Raw genomic sequence first — 16134 nt, forward strand, 5'->3', positions numbered from 1 at the left:
TCCTTTCATTCAATTATTTGCCTGTTTAGTGACCGTTTATTAAGCACCAAATATTTGACAAGTTCCCCCAACCTGCACAATCTGTTAGAAAGTGGCCCAGACTGGGAATGAACCCTACCTAACCCTCAACCAGCAATAGGACCCTGACCCTGAGGACCACCTCCTTGGGACTCTAAAATGTTATAGAATAAACTGGGCAGTAGCCAGGCCTCTCCCATCAGCCAGCTCGGTCCAGTCAGAACAAGTCACAAAGCGCTTCACCCCAAAGTGTGTCTCTCATTTCTTAAGATGTCAGAAGCAGTCTAGCAATTTTAGTTAAAAAATAAAAAAGGATTTAGAAAATCACAAACATGGAGTTTTCTTGAGCAACCATAATAAAAGCAAAGGACATCGGTGGCTCAGTCAGCTGGGGTTTTTTTATTTGAAAAGAACACATTCTTTCATATAACTTACCCTTCTCTCTTTTAGGTTATTATTTCTAAGGTTGATATGTTAAATATTGGTTTGACCTGAGGAAATATTTGAAAGCAAACCTGCACACTTTCTCGGCATGCTCTCTAGTATATATGGAGCTCTAGTATATAATACGTGGAGCTCTGTAGTATTGCTTGAACACCAGAATGGGTTTTGACGCCTCTAATGCAAGCATAGGGTCATGGAGAAATGCCCCTCTGGAACAAGAACCGTTTCTATTGGATAAATATTTTGATCAGCTGTTTGGGACCTTGATGGGGAAAGGGGCGAATATTCAAGAGGGAAACAGAAGATGTTGCAAACTCAAGTCTTCATGAACAAACAGGAGCCATTACCATCGCGGAATCAACATGGAAATCGTTCTCTTCCCAAGACTCAGGATGAGACTTCTTGCACCACAGCAGCGCAGGGCAGACAAGAAAGTTGCAAACAGATGCAGCAACTAGCTGTCATCCCATCTAGGTTCCAGAGCAGACAGATGAAGACGCTGCCCCCAGCAGGCCTTACGCAGAGAGCAGTATAGGCAGTTAATCTCCTGAGAGCCTATGCTGTTGGAAAGAATAGTCACAGAAATTTGTTGAAGATGTTATATTCTAAGCCATCCTATTGAGCAACTGCAGACAGAGAGGCTGAAAGCTATCTCTGCAATTGGTATGGGAAGTCCTGATAAAACAAAGCAAGAATCCCACAGCAGATGGTATGGGATACAAACAGTGCGGGATACACAGGAGATGGACAATGGGGAAACCAGGGCAGAGGAAGTGGGACTTACTCACACCTGGCTAAATTAATCGTATGCTGTCTAGTGAGGAGGGATGGGGAGCTAATACCAAACTAAGTACCACATTTTGTAGAAATTATATGTTTATACATACCATACACATCCTAAATGTGCAGTAAACTGTACATTGTCTCCTGCAGTGTGGATTCAATCCTTTATAGTTAATACTTCCATCTCAAAAAAAATGTAAGAACATTGAACATTTTTTAGTATTAAAAAGACTTATTAAAGTCCCTAAGACCCATTAGACCCAAATGGCAATTATAATCAAGCATTAGGAGCCTGGAGAGGGACTATCGGATACACAGCCCCTTAAAATCTTTAAATCTTGGCTGTTAAGTGGTGGATGTACTTCCCATTCCAGTGCTGTCCAAGAAAAATATGATGTGAGCCACATATTTGTATTAACAAGATAAAAAAGCAAAACAACACAACAACACAAAGAAACTGGTAAAATTTACTTATTTATTTTTAGAAACTGGTAAAATTTAAAAGATAAAGGAAATAGGTAAAATTAATTTTAGTATGTTTTATTTAACTCAAAGTATCCCAATAACACTTCGACATGTAATCAATTGTAAAAATAATTGAGATATTTTATAATTTTTTTAATATTTAGTCTGAAATCCAGTGAATATTTTATACTGACATACGTTAGACTAGGTCTAATACTGCAAGGTCCCAAGAGCCACAGTGGCTAGTGGCTGCAAATCAGACCTCCCAGGTGTATCACATGAGCTCACGTACATGCACACACAAGCGCACACACACACACACACACACACACACACACACACTTTGCATCTAGCACGTAGGAGACAAAACACTATGACCAAAGTGTGTTTGTCAGCACTGATGTTGTTGGTTTTGTTGTTTATTCTGAGCAAATGAATTATAGCTCCAAATACGGAAAAGCTAAATTTCTGATGTTTTCCTGGCAACATTTTGCACTAGCGTGATCCACAGATTTTATTTAAAGCTCCATAAATTCCCATGTGCCATAAAAGCTGAACTAAAAAGGGAAGCAATTTCTCAAAAGTGAGGGGCTAACTTGAGTGCCTGCATAATGAGTGGCCCACGTCCCACTGATAGAAGTAAATACAAAAAGCAATTTAAGCAGATTCTAATGCTTTTTGTGTTCCCTTCGGCAGCACACATGCTAGAGTTGGAAGGATACAGAGAAGATCAGCATGGTCCCTCGCAAAGATCATCATGCTTATCAAATCAAAAAAGAAAAGGTTCTCAGTTACACCTCTGTTCTCAGATACCAAGAGAAGCACCCGTCTAGAATAAACCTGACCTGCAAGTGTATTAAAACTAAGAGGGGTTCTTCATGGGGGCGAGGAGGTCGTTTATTGGCAGGACAGCAGAGAATAGCTCACTGTGAATGATCTGTGGACCCAAATGGGACAATTGGCTGCTACAAGAAAAGTATACACTAAATATACACCTAAGTACACCTCCCAGAGGCGTGGTCAGCAAAACAGTGCTCAGGAGAGAATGGATGAGTGAGGAAGGAAGGACAGGGTGGATGGAAAAGGAAGTGAAACTCCAACCCCAAAGAAAGATGGCACCTGCGCTTGGCCTCCCATGGTTCCAGGAGTCTCCAAAGCCTGCAGAGCTCCTGAGCTCTAGCCACTCCCAACCGTCCCACAATGAGCCCAGTGAGGAAAGACACCTCCGCCCCCAACACAGTCACCTGGAATAGCTTTAGTCCAAAATACCTTTGTTTGAAATTCTTGCCCTGTGGGTACCTTAGGAAAAACTGGGTCTTTTTTCTTCTCCATCTTATTCACAGAGAGTATCTTTAATGCTGTAAACGCAATGAGCCTTTTAAAAGGAGACAGAGGGGGGAAAATAAATATAAAATAAAATAAAAAAAGACAGAGGGAAAACTGTGAATGATCCAAAAATGAGAAACATGATACCAATCCGGTAATAAGATTTCTTTTAAAACGAGGAAACAAAATCCTCATTTTTAAGGTTCATTAACTCCCTTTAGCAGTGTTTTCATGGTCCAGATATAAGAATATATTATGTATGAGATGGACCTCCTGCTCCTGCTCTAAAAATGTCAACTTCTTTATTTTTGTCTCCAGCCCACAAGAAAAGTTAAGGTATGGGATTATTTAGGAGGAGGCTGTCGGGGACTGTAGAGATGTCTATAGAATATAGAACAGCTTCCAAAGATTCACACTCCAAAAAATATTGGTTTCACTTTCTACAATAATTAAAAGAAAAATGGAAAAGAAGTATAAAAAGGTCTCAAAAGAGCAGACACTGGAGGCTTCATGTGAATTCCCCGAAATTCAATTACCACAACGGAAACTCAGCACAAGGCATATTGTTATAGGGCGCAAGGAAGGTCAATAGGCTGCTTTGCAGGATCTCAGTGGCGGCTTTATCACAGATACAATGTACATGGGAGCTTGGGGCCCCACGTGTCTGCAGCTGCAGTAAGCTGATTTTCCAGGATGGCATTAAATAATTGCCAACAATGATTAAATTTAATGTCCCCATGATATAAGTTATGCCTTTTAGGAAGGAGTCTGAGCCTAATATTTAAGACCAAAGACATGACTAAACACTGAAAAGTAAATAAATAAATCATGCCTCACAAGAAAGAGCAAAATTATTCAGCTACAGCTATTATATTTACAGACAAAATTAATGGCTCAAATGCTTCAAAAAATTAGATTACACAGAATTTCTAAGTATTTTTTATCAATTTTTTTTCCTCCATGTGACTTACCCAACATTCAGAGATCTGCACATTTCTGTTGCACATCAGTGAGTATTGACTGCTGATGAGAGTGATGCTGTGTCCTCAGAAATAATGACAGGAGAGGTGGGCTCACATGCCTAAGGCCAGGACTAGATTCTGGGGGATAGTAGCGCAGCGGCCAGCCCCTGGGGGGCTCCCTTCAGCTGTGGTGGAGAATCTGGTTGCAGCCAGGCCCCTAGTTAGCTGTGTGATTGGGATGAGGATTTTGTTTGTTCTTATTGTTTGGTCATTGAGGCTGCTAAGCCTCAGTTTCTTTGTTTGTAATCTGTGGACAGTCGTGCCAGTCCCACAAAGTTATTGGGGGCAGATCTCCCTTGTGGGAACTGTGTGGCAGAGCATAAGGCCTACTTTTCACCTACGGGGTCACTAGGAGATCCCCTCTAAAATAAAAAGGTAAAAGGCCTTTTTATAATATTTAATAAAATAATTTTAATATTTTATTTATAAAATATTTATATTTATAAAATAAAATATATTTAATAAAAAGGTCCTTTTGGCCCCTCTGGCCCCTCAGAAGGTCAAGGAGAGACTGGGCATTAACTCATCCCCATTTCTTGGCCCTAAGTTCTTCAGGACGGCCAATCCCCAGCACAGCAGTGGGGAGCCATGTCCTTGGCCAAGCACAGGTGGGGGTAATGAGGCAAGGCCGTGTTGGAGCAGAGGGTGCTGCCCCAAGGTGGCAAGGCCAGGCAGAGCCACAGGAGGGGCATGAGAAGGCTCTGGGCAGAGAGAGGGAACATGCAGCCTGGGGGGAGGGGGAGTGCGCGGAGCCAAAGGGTAGAGGGGATGCTGGGCCATCAGGGAGGCTTCCTCCTCCCCAGGCACTGCCTTCCTCCTGTCTCCTGTCTCCCTCCTACCTGCCACCTGTTGGTGGCCTCACTGCTGGGCCCAAACCCAGCCCTCTGTCCCCACAGCAGCCCAGACAGAGCTCTGGAGCCCCAGCCCTGGAGAGACAACCACTTGCTCAGGGACACAGGGGTGAAGGGAATGCTGCTTGTCTCTCTCTCATCTAAGTGCACATAGCCTTATAGTGTGCATTGTCTTGTTTTGGAAAAGAAATAGCTACACGTGGTCATAAAATGTTCACCCAATTCAAAAACCAAGAAAAATGGCAAAAAGAAAAAAAAATCACCCATGATTTCACCACCAAAACCAAACACTGTTTTGGATTCTCCTTCACATAAATGAATACACACATTTACCAACTGAGGACTGCAAGATGTTGGGATCCCTAATTTCCTATAACCTGCTCATCCTGCCAATGAGGATGAGAGTGAAGGTGTCCCAGGAGGAGGAAACTCAGAAATTCCCATGTGAGAGAATAAACTCACTCAGGTGGACAGCACTGTCTTTCAGGTCACCTCAGTCTCTTTGGAATTAATGGTGTGTTCTGAGTTTCTGGGTGTCTTCTTCCTCCTTCATTTCCAGGCCAAGAGAGTAGAAAGCTAAAAGTCACCAGAGACACCCCCCCTCCATGCTGGGGCCTATGGCTAGCCTCTGGCAGGAGGGGAGGGCCCAGACCAGACCACCCCAGGGCTCCAGGGCTCCAGTTGTCCTTCACACTGCTGGGCTTCTACCAGCCCCCATGCCCTGAACTTCCTCTCCATGGGACTGTGCTCCTACCCTGTCCTGAAGAGGGAGCACCCCACTTACTCCTGACCTCAGTCTTCGCATGTTCACCTGGCACCGTCTCTTACAGAATGAGCTCCATGGGGACTTGTGGCAAGATTTTCTGTTCAGCCCCCAAACTCGGATTCTGGCTCTCCCTCCCCTGGGGTCACCTTCCTGGCTTAGCCCCAACGGGAAAAGGTTATAGAAAACAATGAAACATAAGTTGATTTCATGCTTCCAAAAATATCATTCCTATTGGGAATAAAACCCACTGTTTGGTAACCTTTCTCTATTTTAACAATATACTTTGAACATCACCAAGAGACAGCTCTCTACCTCCGTCCTGTCTGACTATGCTCTTTATTCCTTCTTCACACCTTAAACTTTCCAGATATTTAACAGGGCACTTCTTGTCCACAGGGCTTCTCAGGGCCCCTGCACCTAGAACAAGATGACAGTTTTGCAGAGGTTCATTCAAGGGGGCTCCTCCAGCTACCCTGCGCTCACACCTTCAAGCATATTGGCTAGTCACAGAGCAGGGACTTTTTTGGAATAAAAATTTGAGCTAGAACTATCCTCACAGTTCACCCATGGCTTACTGGTTTACTATATCTAATACAGTAAATCCTTTTTGTATGAAAACTATAGTAGTGCCAATTATTTGTTCAAAAGAAAGCACCCTTTTAGATGACCGAAATAATTTTGGGGGTGCTTTTCATTGACACATGAACTGCTTGCTTTGCAGATGTAGACTATGTCTTAATTACAGTAAAAATTTCCAAACATGAGTAGAACGGACATGGAGTGTAACAGGCTTCTTTTCTCCAGCCCTGCCTTCTCTTCCCCCCGCCCCCCTCAATTCCCAAGGGCCCCAGATAGCTAAAAGCAGAGCTTAGAATGGAAAAGGACTATATAAGAAACCCCCACATATTTATATGCTTCCACTTTATAGCTTTGTGGCGTTGTGAAATTTTATTTTAACAGAATGAGTCAAATAAAGGCAATTCCATAATACTGTTTTTAATTGAAATTGGTGATTTATCTTACTAATCTTATTGTTAAAAATTCTATTCTAATTAAATGAGAGATAACACCATGGGTTTTCTCTCCTTAATAATTTATTTAGGAATAAATAATTTTATTTTTTAATACCATGTATTGAATGATATAAAGATCTTTAAAGCACAACTCAAGTTTTAATTCCTAGAGCTAACAACCACTTTTGATTTTTCCTTCTTGATTATTCCTCTCACTTATTAGGTGACAAGCTGTGTGAGGATTCTACCCCAAAAATGCCTCCACACCATCTTCACTTTGGGCTTGGCTCTCCTTGTGGTGGCCCCTCCCTGGCTGGGCTACACCACCATCAATACTGTGACTGTGATGGCTTCCTTACCCATGGTTCAGCTCCAGGCTGCCACCATCTTCTCAAAGGCCTCTCCAGAACATTCCTGGGGGTAAGCCCAGGTAAGTGTTCACTATAGGATGACATCCAACTTCTTTAGCATGGTGTTTTGGTCTCTTGATAGTCTTCTGACTGTATCAAGAATTCATCATTTTCATCTTCCAATGTCTCTCTTCCAATGCCAGGCTTCAAGTGACATTTAAATAGCTGTGCTTGGGATGCTTTTAAAATGCATTTATTCATGTCATGAAATCATCATCTCTCCAGACATGCTCTAATGCAAACATAGGGTTTTACTGTAATTCAAAGGTAATCTATAGTAAAGTTTACTCTTGTATTAACTATTGTTTGAAATTTTTTTAAGTTGGCAAGGCAAGTGAACAATGTAAATAAAACTTCAAGAAAAAAATCTCTTATATGAATAAATACCATAAAGTAATTCAGAAATCAAAATTTACATACAAAGGATTCACTAATTACAAACCATTCTTGGCTGTTCATTAATTCAGGAAGCCTCCCACACTATGCCCCTCTGGTTAGGCTACCTATTTTCAGGTCTTCTGCAAATCCTAGGGACAAACTTTATCTTCTAGACCTTTGCAGTGTCAGTTCCTAGCTAGGGTCACTCTTAGTCTTCATGCAGAATAGAAAAAGGTGAAACCTACATGGATGAGTTTGGCCAGCAGAGCCTGGTCTAAAATTCCAGTTCCCACTCATTTTCTTTGCCAAGAGCCCTTATGGATTGAACACTACACACAACTGAATGTAGTGGCCTTCCTTGCTTCTATCACTGGGATTGGCTGAATACAGATGATTAATAAATGTTGGTTGAATTATAGTAAACTTATTTTCTTTGCATTACTTTACTCAGTAACATGTATTTAGTATGTGGACTAAAAAAATTTAGGGCAATTATTTTGAACCTATTCCTGATTCTGTATGTATCTCAAGCACTTACATACATATAAACAACTATTTTTCAAGTATATTTGTAATTATTACATACAAAAAATAAAATTCACTTTTAAAGTTCATTAAACACAGGAGACTGTGATCATTTGGTATATATATTATGTAATGTAAATAGAGTTTATAGTCATAAACTCTAAGAGTAATATAAATTTACTGACTATGAAAAGGGTCATTAGGATTTCCATTTTTGGTAGACTAGGATCAATCTTCCTTCCTGGAACTCTTATAAAGGATAATTAATGCTTTTTAAAAATCTGTTTGTGGGCATAGGAGAGCTAACAACACAGATAAGAACTGTAAAGAAATATCCAGGAGAACCCTGAAATCCAGATAATCAAGCCCAGTCCTTGAAACTAGCCCAGCCTCTTGCGCTAGTTTTTTTTTTTTTTTTTTTGGATAACATGGAGACTGATGAGAGGCTGGTGTTGTTGCCTAACATGGAGATTGGTGACAGCCCTTTAGTTTCAGGGAGACAAACATCAGAGCCCCATATTTCCAAGGGCTGGGATCTGGCAAGCCCCTTGAGTTTTGGTATGGGATCAAGCTATAAGAAGACTGGAAATAATCCAGCTTTAACACAGACTACACCACAGATTCATGTCCTCTGGGTGTCTTGTAAACAATTCAGTTCTTCCAATTGGATTAAGGAAATCTTGGATTGCTAGTATCCCAGGAGAAAAAGAAAGAAAAATAGAGCTCTCTGGAAGAAGATAAGCTCACGGCTGAAATTATTTCTACTTTAAAAATTTCAAATAGAACATTCATCACAAAATCAAAAATAATAGGCACAAAAGGACATGACATCAAAAGCAAGAAACAATAGAAGCATACCTACAGAAACTTTATGTATTGAAATATTAAAATAAGATTTTATTTTATTTATTTATTTTTAAAAGATTTTATTTATCTATTTATTCATGATAGACATAGAGAGAGAGAGAGAGGCAGAGACACAGGCAGGGAGAGAAGCAGGCTCCATGCAGGGAGCCTGACGCAGGACTCGATCCCTGGACTCCAGGATTGCACCCTGGGCCAAAGGCAGGCGCTAAACCGCTGAGCCACCCAGGGATCCTAAAATAAGATTTTAAAATAGCATGAGATAGGGACCCTTGAACTGAAAATAAAGTAACTGAAGTCAACATAAATAACAATATAAAACTAAAACTCAGAGAATAAGTTTAGCACAAAAAGTGACCCTACTGAGAAAACAATCAATTAACTGGAGACAGGTTAGAAGAAATTATCCAGAAAGAAGTATGGATGTAAAGAAAAGGATATGAAACAAATAAAAGTCAAAACAGAAAACAATATAAAAAATACAGAAGACAGGATCCAGAATTTCTTCTGGGAGAGAAAAACAATGGAATGGAAACAATACTTGAAGAGGTAATGGCTGAGTAAGTTAAAAGTGTCAATACCACATATTTCAAGAGGCCAAACAAATGTTAAATAGGATAAATACAAATACACAATAATAGTAAGACTACAGAAAACAAAGTCAAAGAGAAAAATTTTAAAGCAGCCAGAGATACAAGATGGATTCCATTCAATTACTCATAATCAGAAGACTTCCCAGCAGAAACTGTGAGGTCCTCAAAATATAACAAAATGATATCTTGAGTATACTGGAACAAAGTGACAGTCTTCCCAGAGCTCTGTACTCAGACACTGGAAAAAGAAGGAACTTATTTAATGAAGAAAGTTCCACTTGATTTTAAAACTAGACAAGAACATTACAAGAAAGTAAAAGAGCTGATTTCTCTCAGGAATGTTAGGTTCTCTCTTAGAAATCTGAAGAAAAAAAATCAAACTGAGTCCAGCTATACGTAAAAACATAATATCATAGGGCAGGGCACCTGGGGGGCTCAGTCAGTTAAGCGTCTGACTCTTGCTTTCAAATCAGGTCATGATCTCAGGGTTGTGAGATCGAGCCCCTCCCATGTCTGGATCTGTGCTGGGCATGGAGCCTGCTTAGGATTCTCTCTCTCCCTCTGTCCCTCCCTGCTCTCTAAAAACAAAAATAAAATTATTAAGCTAGAAACAGAACATTTTAATCAAATAAGAGATAACTACATAAAGGTGTATAGTGAACATCATATGTAAGAGTGAGATGTGGAAAGTTTTCTTTTTGAAGTAGGGATTCAGACGAGGATGTCCTCTATTACTATTTCTTTTCAACATTTTTCTGGAGGTCTTAGCCAGATAGATCAGTAAGGCTAGAAGAAAAAGAGAAAAAAAGGAAGGAAGGCGGGGAGGGAAAAGAAAGAAGGAAGGAAGGAAGGGAGGGAGGGAGGAAGGGAGGGAGGGAGGGAGGAAGAAAAGGGGATTATCATTATCTATGGATGATATAATTGTATAAGTAAAAACTGCTAAGAAAAGTATAGGTAAGCTACTAGGATCAATAACTGAGTTTAGCAAGATCGCTGGGTATACACAAATCAGTACTTTAAAAATCAATTGCATTCCCATATACATGTAAATAATCAAATAACAAGATACAAAATATGAGACGTAATAGCAAAAGTGCTGAGATATATAATCACATTAAAAAATGGGAAAAGAATCTAGCAAGAAATGTGTAATACCTCCAGGCAGAAAATTAAAAGTCTTAGTAGGGAAATTAAAGATCTAAGTAAATGGAAAAAGATACCATGTCTATATGTCCATGGATGGAAAATTCAGCACCGTAAAAATGTCAGTTCTCCTCCAGTTGGTAGAGATTCAATGCAATCCGAACAAAAATTTCAACAGGTTTTGTGTATGTGTACTTTTACAAGCTGATTCTAAAATTTATATAAAAATACAAATCATCTAGAAGAGTGAAGACACTCTTTAAAAAACAAAAATGAACCAGGTGAGAGAGTTTAATCTTTTGGATATCAAGACTTATTATAAAGCTGAAGATCATTGAGACAGTGTGCTATTAGTTCCAGGATAGGAGATAAAACCAGTGAAACAGAATGGAGACCCCAGAAACACATCATGCATGTACAGACACTTGATTTATGACAAAGATGTAGAAAAATGGGGCAAAGAATGGGCTTTCCAATAAATTGTTCTGGGACAATTAGATATCCATATGGGGGAAAAATAAAACCTGACCCTACTTCATGCCATACACAAGAATCGGTTCCAGGTGTATTACAGATCTAACTGTGAAAGAACAAACAGTAAAGGCTTTACAAAATGATGTAGAAGAGAACTTCATGTTTTTAGGTTAGGGAAAATTAGGTTGAGGATACAAAAAGTACTAACTTGAGGAAAAGATTGATACACTGGACTACACTGAAATTATGAATTACGAATTATGAAATTATGAATTATTAATTAAGTGATGCCATTAGGAGAATAAAAAGGCAAGTTATAGAATAAGAAATTTGTAACATACACTACTGCATAGGGCTCATACTCAGAATATATTTTTAAATGCCTAAAAATTATTAAGAAAAAGATAAATATACCAATAACAAATAGAGAAAAGACTTAACTGGCATTTAACAAAAGAGAAAATCAAAATAGCAAATAAACATATGATGTATTAGGTTTCTCCAGAGCAACAGAACCAGTAGACAATCTACCTATTTGTCGGTCTATCTATCTATATCTCTATCTATCTATCTGTCATCTATTGAGAGAGACAGGGAAAAAGAGAGAGAGATTGATTTTAAGGAATTGGCCTCTACAACTAGGGACCTGGCAGGTCTGAAATCTGCATGGAAGGCCAGAAGATTGGACACCCAAAAAAGAGTTAATGTCTTGAGTCTGAAAGCAGTCTAGAGGCAGAATTTCCTCGTTCCAGGAAACATCAGTTTTTGCTATTAATGCCTTCAACCAATTGGATGAAGCCCACCCACATCGTGGAAGGTGATCTGACTCACTCCAAGTCTGCAATTTAAATGTTACTCCCATCTAAAAAACACATTCACAGCAACACCTAGATTGAGACTGGTTCAATCAAACAAGTGGGTACCGCAGCCTAGCCAGTTTGAAACATAAAATTAACCATCACATTCAACCTCCTTAACAACAGAAAAATGCACATTAAAACTACAATGAGATACCACCACACGTGTACCACTACACATGTACCAGAATGGCAAAAATTAAAAAGACAAGCCACATTAACTGTTAGAATGTGGAGAAATGGGGACTTGCACATGCTGCTAATGATATCAAACTTGGTGAAACCACTTTAGAAAATATTTACAGATGGTCTTAACCTATGACCACTCCTTGGTATTTACCCAAGGAAGTACATGCACATACTCATGAGAAGACATGCAAGAAAATGTTGACCCTAACATTACTCAAGGTAGCCAAGAATTGTAAGCAATTCAATTGTCCGTCAAGGGAAGAATGGGTAAGTTATGGTCTACTAGTCCATGGAATTTTATATAGCAAATGAAAGTGGAATAATTATACACGTAATATCTTAGGTGCATCTTATACTGTGTTAAAAAATAAAAAATAAAATAAACATAATGTGTTGAGTGAATAAAGAGCAACACAATGTAATATATCTTGTATGAATTCAATCATATAAAGTTTTAAAATCTCTAATATTTAAAGATGCATGGGTATATAGGAAAAGAATAAGAGCAAGGATGTTGTTACCATAAAAGTTAGCAGATACTAATATAAATGGAGGGACTCTAAAATTTTGTCTTTTGAAAAATGTTATATAAATAGAACCATACAGTACATAGCATTTTGGGGTTACCTAGTTACACTCAGTAATTGCCTGGAGATGCAGCCAAATTGTTGTGTGTGTCAATAGTTCACTTCTTTTTGTTCCTGAAGAGTGTTTTATGATATGGATGCACATTGTGCTAAACCATTCACCCACTGAAGGGCATCTCTCTTTCCAGTTTTGACTATTACAAGTAAAGCTGTTATGAACACTCATATACAAATTTTTGTGTGAATATAAATCTTCACTGGGATATATGCCCCAGAGTGCAATTGCTGGGTCGTATGGTAATTGACTGTTTATTTTCGTAAGAAATTGTTAAACCATTTTTCCAGAGTGGCTGCATCATTTCATAATTCCCACCAGCAATGTGTGGATGATCCAGTTTCTCCGCATCCACATCAGGAATTAGTGCCATCACTATTTGTCTCTTTGCCATGCAGCAATATTTTATTGTGGTTCTAATTTGCATTTCCCTAAAGGCTAGGAATGTTGAACACCTTTTCGTGGGCTTACTTGCCATCTCTGTTTCCTCTTTGTTGAAATGGCTGCTCGTAATTTTCACTTATTTTCTAACTAGATTGTTTGTGGACTCTTAAGTTTTAAGGTTTCTTTGTTCTAGATCCTAGTCTTTGCCAGATATGTGGTTTGTAAATATTTCACCTCGTCTGTAGCTTGCTTTTGATCCTCTCTGCAAGGTCTTTCACAAAACACAAGTTTTTAATTTTGATTAGTCCAATTCATAAATCTTTATATCTAAGTCTGTGATCTATTTTGAGCTACTTTTTATATAAAGAATGAGATTTAGGTCCAGGTTGACTTTTGTCCAGTTTCCCCAGAACCATTAGTTGAAAAGGTTATCCTTCCTCCATTAAATTGCTTTTGTATCTTTGACAAAAATCACTTGGGTATACGTGTAGGGGTCTATTTTCTGGGCTGTCTATATTGTTGCATCGACCTATGTGTCTGTCACTCTGCCAGTACCACACTCACGATTGCTGTAACTAGAGAGTAGGATAAACTGCCTCCCCTCGGTTTATTCTTCTTTTTCAAGATTGTTTTAGCTATTCTATTACCTATGCCTTTCTATATAAATTTTGGGATAAACCTCACTCTGTCTATAAAGCCCCTTGCTGGAATTCTAATAAAAATTGCATTCAACTTACTGATCAGTTGAAGGAGATTTGGCATCTTTATGATGTTGAGCAGTCTAATCCGTGAATATAGTGTATCTTTCCTCTTTCTAGGGTCTTCTGTGATTTCTTTCATCAGCATTCCATAATTTCAACATGCAGATTCTGTACAAATTTTGTTAGATTTGTGCTTAAGTATGTCATTTTATTAGGAACTATTGTAAATAATACTGAATTTTTAATTTTGGTTTTAAAGTGTTCATTATTAGTATATAGAGATGCCCCTGGTTTTTGTATATGGTTCTTGTATCCTACTACCTTGCCTACCTCATTTCTTAGTTGTAGGAAATTTTTTTTGTAAATTCCTTGGGCTTTTAACATGAACAACCACATCACTGGCAAAAAAGCATCTTACACATAAGATACTTTTTAATTTTAATGTCTTCCTTTGCAACTGTTATGTTTTATTTCTTTTTTTTTTTTTTTCTCCTAACTAGGTTCCATGCCCAGCACGGAGCCCAATTAGGGGTCTGAACTCACAACCTAAGATCAAGACCTGAGCTGAGATCAAGACTGGGATGCTCAAACAACTGAGCTACCCAGGTGCCTCTATTTCTTTCTTGTGCCTTATCTCAGTGGACAACTTTCAGTACTATCTGGTGAGAACAGACACCTTTGTCCCAGTCCTTAGGGGCAAGCATTCAGGCTTTCATCATTATGCATAATGTCATCTATAGGATTTTTGTAGCTTCCTTTCATCCAGGTAAGGAAGCTCCCTCTACTACTGGTTTGCTAAGAGCTTTTATTGTGAATGAATGTAAGATTGTATCAAATTTTTTTTATGCAGCAGTTGATATAATCATACAATTTTTATTCTTTAGTGTGTCAACATGCAAATTACATTGACTTTTGAATACTGAACTAGTCTTGCATGCCTTGAATAAATCCCACTTCGTCTTGGTGCATTCTTTTTTTAAAAAGGTTTTATTTATTTATTCATGAGAGACAGAGAGAGAGAGGCAGAGACACAGGCAGAGGGAGAAGCAGGCTTCATGAGGGGAGCCCAATGTGGAACTCAATCCCGGAACTCCTGGATCACCCCCTGAGCGGAAGGAAGGCAGACACCCAGCTGCTGAGGCACCGAGGTGTCCCAGTGCATTATTCTTTTTATACATTAGTGGATTTTATTTGCTAAGTTTACACTGGGGACTTTTAAATTTTTATTTCTTTTTTGTTTATTATTTTGTACTATCTTTCTCTGGTTTTGATATCAGGGTAATACTAGCCTCATAAAATGTGTTGAGAAATGTACTCTGTTCTGCGATTCTCTGAGATGGATTGTGAAAAGTTGGCATTAATTCTTCTTAAAATATCTTCACCTGAAGATTTCCTTTTTAAGAGCTTTTTACTTACAATTTCAATTTACTGAATGGCCAAAGAACTATTCAGGTTGTCTATTTCATCTTGGTTGAATTTGGTTGTTTGTGGTTTTCTAGGAATTGACCCGCTTCTTCTAACTTGGTGACAAATTCTTCAAGTTTTCCTTCCTCTGGCAATCTCTGATTTCCCCTTCATTCCCGAAGGATATTTTTGCTGGATATAGGGTTTATGAGTAACAGTTCTTTTCTTTCAATACTTGAAAAATATGTGCCTCTCTCCCTTGTGGCCTCTATGGTTACAAGTGAGAAATTCATTGCCATTTGATAAAATGTTCCCTTAAGTAAGGCATTGTGTTTCTCTGATTCTTTTACAATTATTTTTATTCACTTTTTGTTTTCACACATGTATGATGTTAAGGAGTTTATGATTTCTTTGTGTTCATCCTATTTGGATTTGCTCCACTGGGGGATGGAAGATTAGTTCCCAGCTCCCTACTCAGGTGCCCACAACACTGGAGTGCAGAGTAGCAGTACCTCAGCCAGCTTCTGACAGTAGAACAGGTACCAGTGGGGCTGGACCCTCCCTGTTCAGCCCACTGGTATTTTGGGGGGATAGGGTAGATATTGCTAAAAAGTTTCCTTTTGTTGTCAGGCCACCCTCCTCCCTGTCCTTTGACCAGGGAAACAGACTTTTCTTAAAGCTTTTTTGTCTATATCTGTAGGTAATTTCAGATTAGAGGCTTCTGCGGTGCCCTGTCCAGGATATGTGGGAGTGATAAAAAAAAAAAAGGGGAACTTAGCATCATGTAATTCTGTATGTCCTGAGAGCTCTAGGCTTTCTGTGTTCCTTTTTCCACCTTTCAGAGTCTCCCTACGCTTGTCTATTGTGTTAAGTCTGGGGCTT

At 38.9% G+C, this 16134-nt stretch overlaps 1 non-coding gene across 1 annotated transcript; it reads left to right on the plus strand.

Annotated features, from left to right (window-relative positions):
* The first annotated feature begins 2390 nt into the window (after positions 1-2390).
* Positions 2391-2498, plus strand: LOC112675824 (U6 spliceosomal RNA). Its single transcript, XR_003146101.1, has one exon. It is a non-coding gene; the product is annotated as a U6 spliceosomal RNA (small nuclear RNA).
* The last annotated feature ends 13636 nt before the right edge of the window (positions 2499-16134 follow it).

Source organism: Canis lupus, chromosome 10, assembly GCF_003254725.2.
Source record: "Canis lupus dingo isolate Sandy chromosome 10, ASM325472v2, whole genome shotgun sequence".
In the NCBI taxonomy this organism is placed as follows: domain Eukaryota; kingdom Metazoa; phylum Chordata; class Mammalia; order Carnivora; family Canidae; genus Canis; species Canis lupus.